Source organism: Cynocephalus volans, chromosome 4 (assembly GCF_027409185.1).
Source record: "Cynocephalus volans isolate mCynVol1 chromosome 4, mCynVol1.pri, whole genome shotgun sequence".
Classification (NCBI taxonomy): domain Eukaryota; kingdom Metazoa; phylum Chordata; class Mammalia; order Dermoptera; family Cynocephalidae; genus Cynocephalus; species Cynocephalus volans.
Genome location: NC_084463.1, coordinates 154,718,785 through 154,735,483, shown reverse-complemented (window position 1 = coordinate 154,735,483; position 16,699 = coordinate 154,718,785). Strand labels below are relative to the sequence as shown.

Here is a 16,699-nt window from a genome sequence, read left to right as displayed (position 1 = left end):
CGCTACTGAAAGTATGATGAGAGAACAAAAAACTTTCAAAACTGGCTATTTGAGAAAAGAACAAAACAAAACCTCTGGAAGAGAAAACAAAACCATATGATTAAAATGTGAAACACAAGGATGGGTTAAATGGCAAATTATCACACCTTATGATAGAATGAAATTATTGGAAGAGAGATCTGTAAAAATAAAACAGAATAGAGAAATTCAAATAATGGATGTTTTAGTGATGTGGAGGATAAAGCAAGAAGATCCAACGAACATCGAATTTTGGCTCCAGAGACATACGATAGAAATTTAGAGGCAATTTTCAGAATGCTAATACCTTGTTTGGTAAACAGCACACCAGGCCTAAGTTTACCATATTGAATGAGTGGAAATTACTGTAAGTTGTGCATATCTTCATGATTACGAGGATAAATCATTATATATTGTAGCTGCTTAATAACTATATTTTGGTGTCATGATTGTTGGTGATGATAATGATGATGAGAAAAAGAACTGAATAAAATTACCTGCTCTCTTTCCGCAAGATTCTCTCTATTCAGTCTCACTGTGGACAGAATCATCCCCTCATTCTGGGATAGTAAATGATTTTCCTGTCTGCTACTGTTCTGCCCTTCCATGTTGATAGCAAACACCTTCACCTTGTTCTTTGACTAATCACCTCGTTACTTCAGAATTTGTCTCAGAAAGTGCACCAGGAAGCAATGAGTGATCTGATTTTGGAAAAAGAACACTATGAGTTTACTTTTCTGAGTAGAGTTTTTATGGGGATTTTTTCTTTTTATTCATTTTTGTAAAGAGGAGACTGGGAAATGGTTGGAGAGAAGGAAGATATTTTGGATGGCCGATGCTGGCAAATACTTTTAGTTCATAGACATAGTTTATTCCATGAATGTAACAGCCTTTCTCAAGAGAAATGTTCAATCTTTGCACTTCTACCTTTAAAAAAACTCCCAAGCTATATTTGACAGCTTCTTCCACTTCTCAAGCCTTCTAATGATTTTGTTTATAACTTGAGTTGATCTGAATAAAAACATGTCTGGGTTAGGGGATGTTCTAATGACTACCTAGAGAGAATGACAGCTATAGTATCTTCAAGAGAAGTCATAGTGGCTGATACAAAAATCATGGAAATATTTACTAAATTACTAAAAATGTATGAAATTTACTAAAAATAGCTTTACTAAATTTACTAAATATAACTAAAAAATTTTGTTTAGTTACCATTTGGCCTGAAAGTCAGTGCTTTACTTTCCCTGAACTGGCTACAATGTGGAAAAAGAAACGAACTTCCCAAAATTCTGCCTCAGTTCTCTAATCCCCATGTAATTGCTTAAGTATCTTAACCTTTACATGAGTTCAAGTCACTCGCCCTCATAGAAGAAAAGTTATTAAGGTGGACAACAAGGGTAGACATGAAGGTAATTGAGAATCAAACAAACAAACAAACAAACAAACAAACAAACAAACAAACAAACAAAAACTGTATGCAAGAGTGGTAAGTAGTTGCAGTTTTCTGGGTAGAGGGTTCAGAGTTTCAAAAAGCTTTTTTTAAAAGAGTCATTGACCCAAAGAACACTAAGAATCACTCTCCTAGAACATATACCTCATGAATATCAATGATTTGAGGAAAAAAAATATGCACCGGAAAGGAAGGATCCTAATAGCTCTTTCTACCATCTATTTTGTAACTTCTCTGGAGTTTTCCTAGTCAATGCATTGGTTAAATCACTTCCATTTACAAACTGCTTTCTCGCATAAGACTTTTTCCACCACCCTGCTGCATTATTCTTTTATCTCTCCAGACTATATGAAAGGAGAAAGGCAGTTATAGAATTTTCAACACTTCCTGATTATAGATTAATTGAATGTTAATTGTTGAAGATACTGCAAAGAGCACCCATTCCAGCATCGTCATTTTACCTGAGAGGCCCAGCATAATTCAGGGGTGTCCCTAAGCATTGAGTGACTAACAGATCCATGTCTGAGCAGAATTGTCCCTGTTTTACCATATAGAGAAATGACAGTATTTTCTCACTTGGCCTATCTCCAAAGTCTCATATATATTTGCAAAACCTGGCATGGGAAAACATAAAATTAAGACATTTTAGGTGCTATCATATAGTCATGATTTATTGTCTTTTGTCCCCATAGACAGAGTGATAATATTTATTAAAGAGATTTTTAAAGTTACAGTTGTTGATTGTACATGGACAGCACAAACTAACTCGACCTTGATGATTCAAGGTTACATATTTAGCCAGCAGCCTGACTGAAAAAAATTAAGTGTATTTCTCTTTTCTTTTTTCAGAATAAAATCATTTCCTTCTCTCTCCTTTTTTTCCCAGCAGGTGACACCAAGCACATCTATTGAAGGAGATGGAAACCACACCTCTGTGGCCATGTTTGTTCTCCTGGGACTTTCAGATGAAAAAGAGCTGCAGCTCATCCTCTTTCCAGTCTTCCTGGGCATCTACCTTGGGACCCTCATCTGGAACCTGGGTCTTATTCTCACTAGGATCAGCTCTAAACGGCACACACCCATGTACCTTTTTCTTAGTTCCCTGTCATTTATAGATATCTGCTATTCTTTTTCCATCAGCCCAAGGATGATGTCACATTTCTTAAATGATGAGAAAACAATTTCCTTCGTTGCCTGTTGCACTTAGTATTTTGTGGCTGCCTGGATGGGTCTGGCTGAGTGCTATCTCTTGGCAGCCATGGCCTATGGCAGGTATGTTGCCATTGGTAGCCCTCTTCAGTACTCAGCCATCATGGTCCCTGGCCTCTGTTGCAAGATGATTGCTGTGTCTTATGGTAGTGGTTTTCTCAGTAGCTTAGTTCATGTAGTCCCTTGCTTTCATCTCTCCTACTGTGGGCCAAATATCATTCAACATTTCTTCTGTGACATACCTCAGGTTCTTTCTTAGTTTTGCTCCAGTCCCTTCATCTGCCAAATGATTGCTTTTCTGGTAGCTACTTTTGGGGAGGTAGGTTGTTTGCTTGTTGTCCTCTTGTGCTATGGTTTCATTGCAGCTTTGATTCTGAAAATATCCTCACTTAATTGTAGTTCAAGGCCTTCAACACCTATCCCTCCCACCTGGCTGCTGTGACACTCTACTACAGCACAGCCCTGTCTGTGTACATGCATTTCAACTATAGCCACTCCATAAAGCACAAGGTGCTGTCCAGTTTTCTGTCTTATCGTTGATCATGTGTTAAATCTTCTGATCTACAGTCTGAAGAGCAAGAATATCAAAGAGGCCCTCAAAAGGTTGACAGATAAAAAGGTGGCACATTTATCTCACTGAGAATAAAAATTGGGCAGCTATTATTATTGCTATAAGGAAAATGGAAGTAAGATATGTATGTGACTATTTGTAGATCACAAGAATAATGAGGTAAAGAAAAGTGGGAACCTGGCTTCCTTGATTTTTGTTGTCATTGTGTTTAGCTGCCCCCACCAGGTAATGTGTCTCAGCAGTGCCACCAACATTAAATAGCATTTAGAAATCCAGTTTTTGTGATTAGAGCCCAGGTAGATTAAACCTTAAAGGTGATTATATCTTTGAAAACAGAGATGCCAGTAGATACTATACGTCAAGAAATGATGAGAACTTAGGACACAGCACAACCTGTTTTTTCTTCCCTGATTTATTTTATTTTTTAAAATTTCTTAAATGTTAAACATTTATTTGCATTCTAATAAAAATAAAAGCAAATAATGTATAAAATTAAATATATGATTATTAAAAATAAGTTTAAAAGGAACATTTCATAACTTTGGTCTTAAGCAGAGACACAGAATGAGAGTGTGTGAGTGAGAAGAGAGAAATTGAGAGAAAAAAAGAAGAGAAATGAAGAAAGAGATTGAAAAAGAGAGAGAGAGAGCAGGAGGTGGGCAGTATTTGTCTGTGTTTACTCCCAGATGACCTTGTTCCTATAACCCTGGCCCTTGAGCCTGGGGAAGGAAGTCATTTGTGGAAAAAGAACAGAAGGCAAGGATGGTAGTGGGAAGGGGTCACTTGTAGGTTAATGATTGCTCATATTTCTTGAGGCTATAAAGAAGTCAAAGTCAGCAATTTCTGGGAATAGGTGGGCCTGGAGCATACGTGATGCTACCTTTCTAGAGACCATGCAAGACCTCAGAAATCATAGTTGTCATATGCGTCTAGAGAGGCAGGATTCAAGTCCCAGAGACCTTAGCCTCATTGCAGTAAAAGTACAACACAACAGAAAAGATCAACAAAACTAAGTGTTAGTTTTCTAAAAAGATAAACAATATTGAGAAAACCTTAAATGGACTAATTAAGAAAAAAGCAGAAGACTCAAATAAAAAAATCTGAAATGAAAGAGAAGGTGTTACATATGATAACACAGAAATACAAAGATCATGCAACTATTACTATGAACTATTATATACCAATAAATTGAACAACCTAACAGAAATGAATAAATTCCTAGAAATGTATAACATACTAAGAATGAGTCACAAAGAAACTGGAAATCTAAAGGACAGTAAGAAGATGGAATCAGGAATTAAAAGTCTCCCATCAAAATAAACAAACAAACAAACAAACAATCAAAGCTCAGGATTTGATGGCTTTATGGCTGAATTCTATGAAACGTTTAAAGAAGAGCTAACACATTTTTTAATTCAAACTACTCTAAAAATTGAAGAGGAGTGAATACACTCAAATTCATTTTATGAGACAGGATCACCCCTAATAGCAAAGACAAACCAAGACACTACAAGGAAAGAAAACTACAGGCCAATATCACTGATGAACACAGATGCAAAATCCTCAACAAAATTCTAGCAAGCCATATTCAACAGTACATTAAAAGAATCGTTCACCATGATCAAGTCAGACTTATTCCTGGCATGCAAGTTTGGTTCAACATGCACAAATCAATAAATGTAATATACCAGATTAAGAGAAAGAAAGACAAAAACCACATGATCATCTCAATAGATGCAGGGAAAGTATTTGTCAAAATTCAACATCTTTTCATGATAAAAACTCTCAACACATTAGGTGTGGAAGGAACATACCTTAACACAATAAAGGCCATGTATGACAAGCCCACAGCTGACATTACACTCAACAGTGAAAAGTTGATGTCTTTTCCTTTAAATTCAAGAAGACAAATGTGCCCACTCTCACCACTTCTGTTCAACATAGTACTGGGGGTCCTAGGCAGAGCTATCAGGCAAAAGAAATAAAAGGCACCCAAACAGGAAAGGATGAAGGGGAATTATCTCTGATTGCTCACCACATGATATTGTATATAGTAAATCCCAAAGATTCAATCATAAACTGTTAGAACTGATAAACAAATACAGTAAAGTTTCAGGATAAAAAACCAACTTACTAAAATCAGTAGCAATTCTATGTATTAACAATGAATTGTCTGAAAAAGAAATCAAGAAAACAATTCCATTTACAATAGCAAAAAAAAAAAAAAAAACCTCTGAGGTAAATTTAACGAAAGAGGTGAAAGAACTGTATATGGAAAGCTATAAAACATTATTGAAGAAATTGAAGACACAAATAAATGTGTTCATGAATTGAAAAAATTGGTATTGTTAAAATGCTCATACTGTCCAAAGCAATCTACAGATTTAATGCAATCCGTATAAAAATTCCAGTGTCATTCTTCACAGAAACAGAAAAAAACAATTCTAAAATTTGCATGAAACCACAAAAGGCTCAGAACAGCCAAACAATCTTGACCAAAAGGGACAATGCTGGAGGCCTTACACTTCCAGATTTCAAAATATATTACAGAACACTAATGTAATATTGAGTTAATAATAACATTATTGGTTCATAATTGTAGCAAATGTACCACACTTATATAATTTGTTAATAATAGGAGAAACTGTGTGGAGAGAGTATGGTGGTATGTGAAATATCTACTTTGTACTCGATTTGTATGTAAACTTAAAACTTCCCTAAAAAAATCTATTACTTAGGGAAAAAAACAAACAAGATGTAATATAAAGCTCTAGTAACTAAAATGGCATAGTTCTGGCATCTGGCATAAAGACAGACACAATGACCAATGGAATAGGACAGAGGGCCCAGAAATAAACCCACACATTTATGGTCAATTGATTTTTGACAAAGGTGCCAACAACACACATTGGGAAAAGGACAGTCTCTCCAATAAATGGTATGGAAATATCCAGCTTTTGCAAGTGCATAAACACAAACAGAGCAATGAAAATAGACTCATCTCATCCCCTGTATAAGAATCAAATCAAATTGAATTACAGACTTAAAAGTAAGACCCAAAGCCATAAAACCAGCAGAAGAAAACATAGGGGAAAGCCTTATGACATTGGCCTAGGCAGATATTTATTGGATATGACAACAAAAGCGCAAGTAGGAAAAGCAGAAAAAGACAAATGAAGTCACAGCAGAGGAAACAACAGAGTGAAGAGACAATCTATCGATTGAGAAAACCTAATTAGAAATTATACATTGGATAAGGGACTAATATTCAAAGTAAAAAGGAACTCGAGCTATTTAATATCAAGAAAACAATAAATCTATAAAAATGGGCAAAGATGTTGAACAGACATTTTTTAAAAGAAGACATACAAATGACCAACATATTTATGAAAAATGCTTAAGGTGTAATTATTATAAAAATGCTAATTAAAGCCACGAGATATCACCTTAGACTTGTTAGATTGGCTATTATCAAAAAGCTAAAGGAACAAATGTTGGCAAGAATGTGGAGAAAAGGGAACATTTAAACACTGTGGGTAGGAGTGTAAATTAGTACAGCCATGGTGGAAAACCCAATGATGTTTCCTCAAAAAACTAAAAATAGAATAAACAAATAATCCATCAAACCCACTACTGGGCATATAGGCAAAGTAAATGATATCAGCATGCCAAAGGGGTGTCTGTACTTCTGTGTTCATTGCAGCATTATTCACAGTAGCCTAAATATGGAATCAACCTAAGTGTCTATAAACAGATGATCAGATTTCAAAAATATGATATACACGCACAATATAATACTATTCAGGCATAAAGAAAAAGAACCCAAAATTCTGCCATTTGCAACAGCATGGTTGGAACTGGAGAACATTAGGTTAAGTGAAATAAGCCAGGCATGGAGACAAATACTGTACACATCCATCAAAATACTACTTTGTACCCCATAAAATACATTTGTCAATTAAAAATAAACTAAAACTAAATTTTAAAAAATGGCAAGGACATAGTGAGATAGGAGGTGCACAGATTCCTTGGGTTCATAATTCAAGAAACACATCTGGGTCTCAAGCCACTCTCCAAGGTTTCAGGTTCCTCCTCTAGGCCTTCCCTTCGAGAAGATTTATTGTTGGTGGTTACAACTGGTTTTGGTACCAACACACGGAGATTGAGGCCAAAAGGGGAAGACTGATGCAAATCTGGTATCTGAGCATGCTCAGTAAAAGGAATTTATATAGGCTTATATGACCCCAGTGAAGAAACAGGCTCAGTGGAAGCGAGTTTATCCTTTGAATGACCTTTCATTAGGAGTGCTAAAGAGCACAGAATACTCTTGAATATGCTCTGTGCAATTGACAGAATTTGACCAATGAATGTGCCCTAAAAGGAGACCAGTTGATCATGTTCAAGAGTATTTTACATATCTGGGAACCATCCCCTTAAATATTCATCAGGTAGCATGATTATATATTAGAAAGCAAAGTTATAAAAGTGGAATCCCGACAGAAGGTGGAGTTATTGCTCACTTTCCTGGGGCCAACCTGCATTTTTCTAGCTGAAGTTTGTATGTTTTCCTTTTTTTTTTTTTTATTGATTTTTCTTTTTAGGGATATAATTGCACATATGTGTGAGGTACAGCATTTAATACCAGTGAGCAATATGTGATGTTCAAATCAAGAAAATTACTGTATTTCACACTACGCATTGTAATTAATTTTTGTGGCCCTTTACCAATTCCTCCCTTAACCCCCTCCCTCTCCCCACTTTACTGTTAAGTTGTTTGAGTTCCTTGTATATTCTGGATATTAATCCTTTGTCAGATGAATAGTTTGTAAATATTTTCTCCACTCTGTAGGTTGTCTTTTTGCTCCATTAATTGTTTCTTTTGCTGTGCAGAAGCTTTGTAGTTTGATATAATGCCATTTGTTTATTTTTGTTGTTGTTGTCTCTGCTTTTGGGGTCATATTCCTAAAGTCTTTGCCCATTCCTTCTTACTAAAGTGTTTCCCCTATGTTTTCTTTTAAGATTTTATAGGTTTAGTATACATATTTAAGTCTTTAATCCATTTTGAGTTGTTTTTGGTATATGGTGAGAGGTACGGGTCAAGTTTCATTCTTCTACGTGTGGTTGTCTAGGTTTCCCAGCACTATTTATTGAAGAGGTAGTCTTTTCCCAACTGTGTGTGCTCTTGGTGCTTTTCATCAAATATCAACTGGCTGTAAGTATGTGGGTTAATTCTGGAGTTCTCTATTTTGTTCCATTGGTGCATGTGTCTCTTTTTATGCCAGTACCACGCTGTTTTGGTTACTGTAGCTTTTAGTATAATTTGAGCCAGGAACTGTTATGCCTCTGGCTTTATTTTATTCATTTTTTGTTCTATGTTACTGTATCTACCTAGAACCAATGCTCAAACACTCCACTCGCTGATAGTCATGAAATACATCTACAAGAGGAACCCCCTCTCATCAAAGCCCACTCTGGAGTACTAGAACAAGCAACTGCTCTACCGAATGACTAGACACCAATGTAAAGGTGCTAGAGATATGAAAAAAGAAAACAGCCAAGAAAATATGACACTACCAGAGGAATATAATATTTCTCAAGTATCAGACCATATAGAGCAGGAAGTCTTAGAAATGATTGAAAAGGAATTCTGAGCAACATTCTTAAGGAAACTCAATGAGATACAGGAGTACTCAGATGACACAACAAAATGAGAAAAAGTATCCAAGATCTAAAGGAGAAAATGTACAAACAGATTAATGCTTTGAAAAAGAATATATCAGAGATACTGGAGCTGAATCTTCATTCAATGAAATAAAAAACACAACTGGGAATTAAAACAGCAGGCTAGAGCAAGAAGAAGAAAGTATTTCTGATCTTGAATATGGTCTTTTCAAAATAACCCAGGTAGAGAAGAACAAAGGAAATAAAACAAGAACAAAATCTAAGAGATCGTATGCTTTACTTTTGTGTTAAGCTTACTTTTAGCAGATGGCTGCTCACTTTCTTGAGCTAGCCTGCATTCCACTGAACTTTAAGAGTGTATTTCTTACTTTTGGGTTAAATTTGGTGTAGGCCCTGCTCAGTCTCTGAAACTAAGCCACAGTCTCTGTGAAATCTGTACCTCCTATTTCCTACATTAAACATATTCTTTTTTTTTTCTTCTTCTTTACGTGATTGACTTTATTTTCTTTAGTTTTATTTTTAATTGGCATAATAATTGTACATACTTATGGGGTACAAGGTGATGTTTTGATACATGTATATATTGTTTAATGATCAAAATAGGGTAATGAGCATATCCATCACCTCAAACATTTACATGATCCACATTAATAAGTACATTGTACATCTTGGTCCAATACACAACTGCATATATAAAAGTACTTAAAATATTTTCACAGACTAATAGTTATCCTTTCTGTGTGCAATGCTATACAATGTTTTCCACTTTATACTAGCGTATTTCCTTTTTTTTTTTAATGCTAGCTGTAACTCACTAAATTAACTTCCCAGTCCACCCATGAGCAGCATCCTGAAGTTTGAAAAACACTGATCTAAAGAATGCCTAGAAGGATACACAATAGAGTATTCTCACTTTCTATTGCTACTTTGCTTTTGAATTTTTTCCTGTGGTGAAGTCTAGAACCTGGAAGAGGACAGGCTGGGTTGAGGCCACCCACTGGGCCTACTCAGACCCGCTCCTCCAGGATCACTAGGATGCCACACAGCCTTATTCTTTTCTTCACCTATTTCTTTATTTCTCTTAGTTATTTTTAATTGTAAAGCATTAATTTACATTCCAATGAAATGTAAAATAAAATAATGAATGAAATTAAATTATATAAAAATGGAAAATAAATTTTTGTAGAGACCTTTCTTTTTCATTTATTTACGATTTTTTATTTTTCACTGACATAATAATTGTTCATTTTTATGAGGAATAATGAGATGTTTCTATATATGCATACAAGGTATAATAATCTAATTAGGATATTTGGCTTATCCATCACCTCAGATTTATCATTTCCTTGTGGTGAGAACATCCAAAAGCTTCTCTTCAAGCTATGTTGAAATACACAGTATATGAGGGTACTTCAACAAGTTCATGGAAAAAATGGAATTAAAAGAGGATATGAACATTTCCATGGACTTTGTGTGTGTGTGTGTGTGTGTGTGTGTGTGTGTGTGTGTGTGTGTGTGTGTGTGTGTGTGTGTGACCGGTAAGGGGATCACAACCCTTGGCTTGGTGTCATCCGCACCGCGCTCAACCAGTGAGCGCACCGGCCATCCCTATATAGGATCCGAATCCGCGGCAGGACTGCTGCTGCGCTCCCAGTGCCACACTCTCCCGAGTGAGCCACGGGGTCAGCCCTCCATGGACTTTTTGAAGACCCCCGGTATTGCTGCTGACCATGAGTATAGTCATCTTACTGTGTAATGGAACACTAGAATATGTTTCTCTTACCTTGCTGTAATTTTGTACCCGGTAACCAAACTGTCCCCATTCTGCCTTCTCTTTTCCCCTTCCTGGCTTCTGGCAACCACAATTCAACTCTCTACTTCTATGATTTCAGGACTTTTTTTTGTTGTAGTTGTTTCTTTTTTTAGATTCCACAAATGAGTGAGATCATGCGGATTTGTCTTTCTGTTCCTGGTTTGCTTTACTTAGCAAAATGGTCTCCAGTTCCATCTATGTTGCTGTAAATAACAGGATTTCGCTCTTTTTTTTTTTTCTTGCAGACTAATGATCTTTATTAAGATATATGAAAAAAAAAGAAAAAACTTAACAAAATACGAGCAAAAAATATGTGGAAAAATAATTATCCAACATGACCAATTATTATTTATTACAGGAATGCAACGGAATCTTTTAAAAAATTTTTACCTGTTCTTATCTCTGTTTTATCTTCTTTTTTCATTAGTTATGAATACTCATGAGATACAACGCTGATCGTCCCCCCTTGTGCCCTAGCTGGGAAGGCCAGATCCGTACTGGTGGCAAGCCCATTATCACAAATTGCATTTGTACTCGGTGTCCCCAACCAAATTATCCCCAACCTCCCTCCCCCTCCCCCTTTCTCCAACTCTACTTTGTATCCCTAGTTATGTTCTCTCCCTCTGCAAGTCCAACACACCACTGTGGTCTTTCCTTCCTTCTTTCTCTCTTAGCTCTACTTATAAGTAAGTACATGTGGTATTTATCCCTCTGTGCTTTGCTTATTTAACTCAACATAAGTTTCTCTAGGCTTATCAATGTTGTTGCAAATGGGAGTATTTCATTCTTTTTTTTATGGCAGAGTAGCATTCCATGGTGTATATATACCACAGTTTCCTTATCCAATCATCCATTGATGGACATTTAGGTTGTTTCTATGTCTTGGCTATTGTAAACAGAACTGCGATGAATGTGGGAGTGTAGGTATCCCTTTGACATGATGGTTTCCATTCCTCTGGGTATATACCCAGAGAGGGATTGCTGGATTGTACGGAAGAACTATTTGTAGTTGTTTGAGAAACCTCCATACTGTTTTCCATAATAGTTGTACTAATTTACAGTCCCACCAACAGTGCAGGAGCATTCCCTTAACTCTACACCCTCACCTGCATTTGTCATTCACCATCATTTTGATTATAGCCAGTCTAACTGGGGTGAGGTGGTATCTCAATGTAGTTTTAATTTGCATTTCCCTGATGACTAGTGATGTTGAACATTTTTTCATGTACCTGTTGGCCATTTGTATGCCTTCCTTTGAAAAATATCTATTCAGCTCCTTTGCTCAGTTTTTACTTGGGTTATTTGTGCTTTTCCTGGGTAATTGCTTGAATTCCTTGTATATTATGGATATTAATCCCTTGTCAGATGCATAGTTAGCCAAAATTTTCTCCCACTCTGTAGATTTTCATTTCACTCTCCTGATTGTTTCCTTTGCTGTGCAGAAGCTTTTGAGTTTGATATAATCCTATTTGTTTATTTTTTCTTTTGCTCCTTGTGCTTTTGGGCTCATGTTCATAAAGTCTGTGCTGAGACCTAGTTGCTGAAGTGTTTCACCTATATTTTCCCTTAGTAATTTTACAGTTTCAGGTTTTATGCTTAGGTCTTTAATCCATTTTGAATTGATTTTAGCATATGGTGAGAGATGCACATCTAGTTTCATTCTTCTGCATATGATATCCAATTTTCCTAGCACCACTTGTTGAAGAGGCCATCTTTTCTGCAATGTAGATTTTTGTTGCCTTTGTCCAATGTCAAATGGCTATAAGCCTGAGGGATGATTTCTGGGTTATCAATTATGCTCCACTGGTCTGTCTATTTTTATGCCAATACCATGCTGTTTTGGTTACTATAGCTTTGTAGTATAATTTGAATTCAGGTAGTGTTATGCCTCCACCTTTATCTCTTTTGCTGAGGATTGCTTTGGCTGTTTGGGGTCTTCCCTGTTTCCATATGAAAGTTAAGATTGTTTTTCCATTTCTTTGAAGAATGTCATTGGTATTTTGATGGGGATTGCATCAAATCTGTAGATCACTTTGGGTAGTACAGACATTTTCACAATGTTAATTCTTCCAATCCAAGAGCATATAATATCTTTCCATCTTTTTGTGTCTGTAATTTCTTTCAGAAGCAGTTTGCAGTTCTTATTGTAGAGATCTTTCATCCTTGGTTAAAATGATCCCTAAGTATTTAATTTTTTTGTGACAATTATCAATGGGCTTACTTTCTTTATTTCTCTTTCTGATAGTTCATTATTTGAGTATATAAATGCAACTGATTTGGGGGCATTTATTTTGTAACCTACAATGTTACTGATGTTATTAACCAGCTCTAGGAGTCTTTTGATAGAGTCTTTAGGTTTTTGTATATATAGTGTCATGCTATCTGCAAATAGAGACACTTCAACTTTGTCTTTTCCACACTGGATTCCCTTTATTTCTTTCTCTTGCCTGATTGCTCTGGCTAGTACCTCCAGTACTATGTAATAAAACTGGTGAGAGTGGGCATCCTTGTCTTGTTCCTGTTCTTCAGGGAAAGGCCCTCAGTTTTTCCCCATTCAGAATGATACTGGCAGTGGGCTTGTCATAAATGGTTATTATTGCATTGAGGTACTTTCCTTTTATACCTAATTTGTTAAGAGTCTTTATTATGAAGGGATGTTGAATTTTGTCAAATGCTTTTTCAGTGTCTATTGAGATAATCATATGGTCCTTGACCTTGAGTTTGTTGATGTGATGTATCACATTTATTAACTTTTGTACATTGAACCATCCTTGAATCCCTGGGATGAATCCTCCTTGATCATAGTGTATAATTTTTTAATGTGTTGGTGTATTCTGATTGCTAATATTTTGTTGAGAATTTTTGCATGAAGTTTCATCAAGGATATTGGCCTGTAGCTTTCATTTTTTTGTGTCTTTATCTGGTTTTGGTATCAGACTTATGTTGGCCTCTTAGAATGAGTTTGGTAGAGAAGCTTCTGTTTCAATTATTTTGAATAGTTTAGGAGAATTGATATTAACTCCTTTTTAAAAGTTTGATAGAATTCAGTTTTAAAGCCATCTGGTCCCAGATTTTTCTTTGTTGGAAGATTGCTGACTACTGATACAGTTCTGTGGCTTGTTATTTGTCTGTTCAGGTTTGCTATGTCTTCTTGGTTCAGTCTGTGTAGTTTGTATGTGTCTAGAAACTTATCCTTATCTTCCAGATTTTCATATGTGTTGTCATACAGTTGTTTATAATAGTCTCTAATGATTCTTTGTATTTCTGTTGTATTGGTTGTAATGTCTCCCTGTTAATTTCTGATTTTTGTTATTTGAGTCTTCTCTCTTTTTTTTGTTAACCTAGCTAATGGTTTGTCTATTTTATTTTGCTTCTCGAAAAACTAAGTTTTTGCCTTGCTGATTTTTTCTATTTTGGGGGGGGGGGTCTCTATTTCATTTAGTTCTGCTCTAATCTTAATTATTTCTTTCTGTCCACTACATTTAGGTTTGGATTGTTGTTGTTTTTCAAGTTCTTTGAGGCATAGTGTTAGGTCATTCATTTGAAGTCCTTCCATTCCTTTGATGTAAGCAATTGTTGCAATAAATTTGTCTCTTAGTTCTGCTTTTGCAGTATCCCACAGGTTTTGGTATGATGTCTCTGTATTTTCATTAATTTCAAGAAATTGTTGTTGTACATGTGAGGTTTGGTTTCTGGATTCTCTATTATGTTCCATAGGTCTACATATCTGTATTTATGCCAGTACCATGCTGTTTTGGTTAGTATAGCTGTGTAGGATAGTTTGAAGTCAAGAAATGGAATGTCTCTGGCTTTATTTATTTACTTTGTTGCTCAGGATTGCTTTGGCTACTCGGTGTCCTTTTGGTGTTCCATATTAATTTTAGGATTGTTTTTTCTATTTCTATGAACAATATCATTGGTATCCACATTAAGGGGATTGCATTGAATCTTTAGATCACTTTAGGCAGTATGGACATTTTCACAATGTTAATTCTTTCAACCCATGAACATGGAAATTCTTTCCATCTTTTGGTGTCCTCTTTAATTTTTTCAGCAGGGTTTTGCTGTCCTCATTGCAGTGATCTTTTACCTCATTGGTAAATTGATTCCTGTGCATTTTATTCTTTTGTTAGCTAATGTGAATGGGTTAGTTTTCTTGATTTCCTTTTATGCTTGTTTATTTTTGTTATGTAAAAATGCTACTGATTTTTGAACATTGATTATGTGTCCTGCAACTTTACTGAATTTGTTTATTAGCTCTAGGAGTTTTCTGCTAGAGTTTGTAGGTTTTTCTATATAGAGGATGATGTCATCGGCAAACAGGGACAATTTGACTTTGTCTTTTCCTATTTCAATGCTGTTTATTTCTTTTTCTTCTCTGAGTGCTTTGGCCAATACTACCAATACCATGTTGAAAAGGAGTGGTGAGAGTGGGCATTCTTGTCTTATGCTTGTTATTACAGGAAAATATTTAAGCTTTTTCCCATTAAGGATTATGTTGGAGGTGGGATTTTCATATATGGCTTTTATTTTGTTGAGCTATACCTACCTTCTATACCTAATTTGATGAGAGTCTTTATTAGGAAGGGATGCTGAATTTCATCAAACCCTTTTTCTGTGCCTATTGAGATCATCCTATAGTTTTTGTCCTTGATTTTGTGTATGTGGTGTATCATATTTGTTAATTTGCATATGTTGAGCCATCCATGCATCCCTGGGATGAATTGTAATTAATCATGGTGTATAATCTTTTTTGATGTGCTTTTGTATTCTATTTTTTAATACTTTGTTAAGGAGTTTTGCACCTATGTTCCTCAAGGATATTTGTCTGTAACTTTTTGTTGCTGTTGTCTGATTTTGAGGGTGAGGGTGACCTCATGGAATGAATTTGGGAGATTGGCCTCTGTTTCAATTTTTTGGAATAGTTTGAAAAAATTAGTATTAATCCCTGTTCAAAGCTTTTGTAGAATTCAGCAGTGAAGCCATCTGGTCCTGGCTTTTTTTTGTTGGGAGACTGCTGTTTACTGCTTGCAGATTGCTTCTTGTTAGTTAACCTGTTCAGGTTTTTAATATCCTTTTGGTTCATTCTTGATATTTTTATGTGTCCAGAAATGTATCCATTTCCTAAAGATTTTCAAATTTGTTGGTATATAGTTGTTCATAATAGTCTCTAATGATTCTTTATATTTCTGTGGTATCACTTGTAATGTCTCCTTATTCATTTCTGATGTTTGTTATTTAGTTCCTTTCTCTTGTTTTTAGTTACAAAACAGTGGATGGGCTTAATCACTGTTGGTGGCTTGAGCTGCCAATGGAGGATGTCTATTTTATTTATCTTCACACACACACACAAAAAACACTGTGCTCTGTTGATATTTTTGCATCAGTCTTGTTGTCTATTTTATTTAGTTCTGCTCTGAACTTAATTATGACTTTTCATCTATTAGTTGTTGGATTGGATTTTTCCTCTTTTTCTATTTCTTTTAGGTGTGACATTAAGCTGTTTATTTGAAGTCATTTTATTCTTTGATGTAAGCATTTATTGCAACAAACTTCCATCTTAGTACTCCTTTTGCAATACCCTATAGCTTTTGGTAGATTGCTTGTGTTTTCTATCTGTTTCAATAATTTTTTTTTTTTGACCGGTAAGGGGATCATACCCGTGGATCACTGTTGTCTGCACCGTGCTCAGCCAGTGAGTGCACTGGCCATCCCTATATAGGATCTGAACCCGTGGCCTTGGTGCTACCAGTGCCGCACTCTACCAAGTGAGCCACACAACCGGTCCAATAATTTATTTGATTTCCTGCTTTATTACTTCTTTCACTCATTTGTCATTCAGGGGCATGTTGTTTAATTTCTGTGAATCTTCACAGTTTCCTAAGCCTGTTTGTTAATATCTAATTTTGTTCCATTGTGGTCTGAAATGCCAGGAAATTTGAGACATTTCTAAAGT

At 35.6% G+C, this 16,699-nt stretch overlaps 1 pseudogene; it reads left to right on the top strand.

Moving 5' to 3' along the window:
* The first annotated feature begins 1,421 nt into the window (after nucleotides 1–1,421).
* LOC134376648 (olfactory receptor 5AN6-like) lies at nucleotides 1,422–3,317 on the top strand (annotated as a pseudogene).
* Nucleotides 3,318–16,699: the final 13,382 nt, after the last annotated feature.